At 46.2% G+C, this 5,000-nt stretch overlaps 1 protein-coding gene across 3 annotated transcripts in view; it reads right to left on the bottom strand.

Annotated features, from left to right (window-relative positions):
• Positions 1–5,000, bottom strand: part of gas7a (growth arrest-specific 7a) — a 24,190-nt gene that overhangs the window by 9,109 nt on the left and 10,081 nt on the right. The window lies entirely within an intron of this gene.

The raw sequence follows: 5,000 nt of genomic DNA, 5'->3' as shown, positions 1-5,000 counted from the left end.
ATGAACTGTCTGAAACAACGGATATCCACGGCCCCAAATGGGCCCCAAAAAAGAAGCATGCCCCTCCCCTTAGGGCTAAGCCCCTCCCCCTTCTTTGAATGGTAGAATCTCCCCGGCTCAGCGCTGAACAGAGGCGCTCACTGAGAGGACTCTGGCCTCTTTGAGTCCATTCAGAGAAGAATCCTCGTTAACGTCCCACAGAGAACAGAGGTCCGGTAGAACCGGGGCGGAGACAGAGATCGGATGTGAACGTTTTCACTCAACTCCTAATTATTCATGTTCCTTTATTGACGTCCTGTTGCAGATTCAGTAGGAGCCAAAAGAAGCCATGTGTTTCCTGATGTGAAGCTCCTGTAATGAGGTCAAGCTCTGATCAGTGAGAGACCAACGCCTCCTGCAGACCCTCCATGAAGACATACCATAATAACACCTTCATCCAGCTGAGGCTTTGTGTGGTACTGTGTTGTTACTGTGTGTGGTACTGTGTGTGGTACTGTGTGTGGTACTGTGTTGTTACTGTGTGTGGTACTGTGTGTGGTACTGTGTGTAGTACTGTGTGTGGTACTGTGTTGTTACTGTGTGTGGTACTGTGTGTGGTACTGTGTGTGGTACTGTGTTGTTACTGTGTGTGGTACTGTGTGTGGTACTGTGTGTGGTACTGTGTGTGGTACTGTGTGTAGTACTGTGTGTGGTACTGTGTGTGGTACTGTGTGTAGTACTGTGTGTAGTACTGTGTGTAGTACTGTGTGTGGTACTGTGTGTGGTACTGTGTTGTTACTGTGTGTGGTACTGTGTGTGGTACTGTGTGTAGTACTGTGTGTGGTACTGTGTGTAGTACTGTGTGTGGTACTGTGTGTGGTACTGTGTGTGGTACTGTGTGTGGTACTGTGTGTAGTACTGTGTGTGGTACTGTGTGTGGTACTGTGTGTGGTACTGTGTTGTTACTGTGTGTGGTACTGTGTGTGGTACTGTGTGTGGTACTGTGTTGTTACTGTGTGTGGTACTGTGTGTGGTACTGTGTGTAGTACTGTGTGTGGTACTGTGTTGTTACTGTGTGTGGTACTGTGTGTGGTACTGTGTGTGGTACTGTGTTGTTACTGTGTGTGGTACTGTGTGTGGTACTGTGTGTAGTACTGTGTGTGGTACTGTGTTGTTACTGTGTGTGGTACTGTGTGTGGTACTGTGTGTAGTACTGTGTGTGGTACTGTGTGTAGTACTGTGTTGTTACTGTGTGTGGTACTGTGTTGTTACTGTGTGTGGTACTGTGTGTGGTACTGTGTTGTTACTGTGTGTGGTACTGTGTGTGGTACTGTGTGTAGTACTGTGTGTGGTACTGTGTGTGGTACTGTGTGTGGTACTGTGTGTAGTACTGTGTGTGGTACTGTGTGTGGTACTGTGTGTGGTACTGTGTGTAGTACTGTGTGTAGTACTGTGTGTAGTACTGTGTGTAGTACTGTGTGTAGTACTGTGTGTGGTACTGTGTGTAGTACTGTGTGTGGTACTGTGTGTGGTACTGTGTGTAGTACTGTGTGTGGTACTGTGTGTAGTACTGTGTGTGGTACTGTGTGTGGTACTGTGTGTAGTACTGTGTGTGGTACTGTGTGTGGTACTGTGTGTGGTACTGTGTGTAGTACTGTGTGTGGTACTGTGTGTAGTACTGTGTGTAGTACTGTGTGTGGTACTGTGTGTGGTACTGTGTGTGGTACTGTGTGTGGTACTGTGTGTGGTACTGTGTGTGGTACTGTGTGTAGTACTGTGTGTAGTACTGTGTGTGGTACTGTGTGTGGTACTGTGTGTAGTACTGTGTGTAGTACTGTGTGTAGTACTGTGTGTGGTACTGTGTGTAGTACTGTGTGTAGTACTGTGTGTGGTACTGTGTGTGGTACTGTGTGTGGTACTGTGTGTGGTACTGTGTGTAGTACTGTGTGTAGTACTGTGTGTGGTACTGTGTGTGGTACTGTGTGTGGTACTGTGTGTAGTACTGTGTGTAGTACTGTGTGTAGTACTGTGTGTGGTACTGTGTGTAGTACTGTGTGTGGTACTGTGTGTAGTACTGTGTGTAGTACTGTGTGTGGTACTGTGTGTGGTACTGTGTGTAGTACTGTGTGTAGTACTGTGTGTGGTACTGTGTGTGGTACTGTGTGTGGTACTGTGTGTAGTACTGTGTGTAGTACTGTGTGTAGTACTGTGTGTGGTACTGTGTGTAGTACTGTGTGTGGTACTGTGTGTAGTACTGTGTGTAGTACTGTGTGTAGTACTGTGTGTGGTACTGTGTGTGGTACTGTGTGTAGTACTGTGTGTAGTACTGTGTGTAGTACTGTGTGTGGTACTGTGTGTAGTACTGTGTGTGGTACTGTGTGTAGTACTGTGTGTAGTACTGTGTGTGGTACTGTGTGTAGTACTGTGTGTGGTACTGTGTGTAGTACTGTGTGTAGTACTGTGTGTGGTACTGTGTGGTACTGTGTGTGGTACTGTGTGTAGTACTGTGTGTGGTACTGTGTGTAGTACTGTGTGTAGTACTGTGTGTAGTACTGTGTGTGGTACTGTGTGGTACTGTGTGTGGTACTGTGTGTAGTACTGTGTGTGGTACTGTGTGTGGTACTGTGTGTGGTACTGTGTGTGGTACTGTGTGTGGTACTGTGTGTAGTACTGTGTGTGGTACTGTGTGTGGTACTGTGTGTGGTACTGTGTGTAGTACTGTGTGTGGTACTGTGTGTAGTACTGTGTGTAGTACTGTGTGTGGTACTGTGTGTGGTACTGTGTGTGGTACTGTGTGTAGTACTGTGTGTAGTACTGTGTGTAGTACTGTGTGTGGTACTGTGTGTAGTACTGTGTGTAGTACTGTGTGTGGTACTGTGTGTGGTACTGTGTGTGGTACTGTGTGTGGTACTGTGTGTAGTACTGTGTGTGGTACTGTGTGTGGTACTGTGTGTGGTACTGTGTGTAGTACTGTGTGTAGTACTGTGTGTAGTACTGTGTGTGGTACTGTGTGTGGTACTGTGTGTGGTACTGTGTGTAGTACTGTGTGTAGTACTGTGTGTGGTACTGTGTGTGGTACTGTGTGTAGTACTGTGTGTAGTACTGTGTGTGGTACTGTGTGTGGTACTGTGTGTGGTACTGTGTGTAGTACTGTGTGTAGTACTGTGTGTAGTACTGTGTGTGGTACTGTGTGTGGTACTGTGTGTGGTACTGTGTGTAGTACTGTGTGTAGTACTGTGTGTAGTACTGTGTGTAGTACTGTGTGTGGTACTGTGTGTAGTACTGTGTGTGGTACTGTGTGTAGTACTGTGTGTAGTACTGTGTGTGGTACTGTGTGTAGTACTGTGTGTGGTACTGTGTGTAGTACTGTGTGTAGTACTGTGTGTGGTACTGTGTGGTACTGTGTGTGGTACTGTGTGTAGTACTGTGTGTGGTACTGTGTGTAGTACTGTGTGTAGTACTGTGTGTGGTACTGTGTGTAGTACTGTGTGTAGTACTGTGTGTAGTACTGTGTGTAGTACTGTGTGTAGTACTGTGTGTGGTACTGTGTGTAGTACTGTGTGTAGTACTGTGTGTAGTACTGTGTGTGGTACTGTGTGTGGTACTGTGTGTGGTACTGTGTGTGGTACTGTGTGTAGTACTGTGTGTAGTACTGTGTGTGGTACTGTGTGTAGTACTGTGTGTGGTACTGTGTGTAGTACTGTGTGTAGTACTGTGTGTGGTACTGTGTGTAGTACTGTGTGTGGTACTGTGTGTAGTACTGTGTGTAGTACTGTGTGTGGTACTGTGTGGTACTGTGTGTGGTACTGTGTGTAGTACTGTGTGTGGTACTGTGTGTGGTACTGTGTGTAGTACTGTGTGTAGTACTGTGTGTGGTACTGTGTGGTACTGTGTGTGGTACTGTGTGTAGTACTGTGTGTGGTACTGTGTGTGGTACTGTGTGTAGTACTGTGTGTAGTACTGTGTGTGGTACTGTGTGTAGTACTGTGTGTAGTACTGTGTGTGGTACTGTGTGTAGTACTGTGTGTGGTACTGTGTGTGGTACTGTGTGTAGTACTGTGTGTAGTACTGTGTGTGGTACTGTGTGTAGTACTGTGTGTAGTACTGTGTGTGGTACTGTGTGGTACTGTGTGTGGTACTGTGTGTAGTACTGTGTGTGGTACTGTGTGTAGTACTGTGTGTAGTACTGTGTGTGGTACTGTGTGTAGTACTGTGTGTAGTACTGTGTGTAGTACTGTGTGTAGTACTGTGTGTGGTACTGTGTGTGGTACTGTGTGTAGTACTGTGTGTAGTACTGTGTGTAGTACTGTGTGTGGTACTGTGTGTAGTACTGTGTGTAGTACTGTGTGGTACTGTGTGTAGTACTGTGTGTAGTACTGTGTTGTTACTGTGTGTGGTACTGTGTGTGGTACTGTGTGTAGTACTGTGTGTGGTACTGTGTGTGGTACTGTGTGTAGTACTGTGTGTAGTACTGTGTGTGGTACTGTGTTGTTACTGTGTGTGGTACTGTGTGTGGTACTGTGTGTAGTACTGTGTGGTACTGTGTGTAGTACTGTGTGGTACTGTGTGTAGTACTGTGTGTAGTACTGTGTGGTACTGTGTGTAGTACTGTGTGTGGTACTGTGTGTGGTACTGTGTGGTACTGTGTGTAGTACTGTGTGGTACTGTGTGTAGTACTGTGTGTAGTACTGTGTGGTACTGTGTGTAGTACTGTGTGTGGTACTGTGTGTGGTACTGTGTGTAGTACTGTGTGGTACTGTGTGTAGTACTGTGTGGTACTGTGTAGTACTGTGTGTAGTACTGTGTGTAGTACTGTGTGTAGTACTGTGTGGTACTGTGTGTAGTACTGTGTGGTACTGTGTGTGGTACTGTGTGTAGTACTGTGTGGTACTGTGTGTAGTACTGTGTGTAGTACTGTGTGTAGTACTGTGTGTAGTACTGTGTGTAGTACTGTGTAGTACTGTGTGTGGTACTGTGTGTGGTACTGTGTGTAGTACTGTGTGTAGTACTGTGTGTGGTAC

Source organism: Cebidichthys violaceus, unplaced genomic scaffold (assembly GCF_023349555.1).
Source record: "Cebidichthys violaceus isolate CVI_PGR_0920_01 unplaced genomic scaffold, fCebVio1.0.p SCAF_36, whole genome shotgun sequence".
Lineage (NCBI taxonomy): Eukaryota > Metazoa > Chordata > Actinopteri > Perciformes > Stichaeidae > Cebidichthys > Cebidichthys violaceus.
The sequence above is the reverse complement of the archived record's forward strand: the minus strand, read 5'-3'. Positions and strand labels throughout refer to the sequence as shown.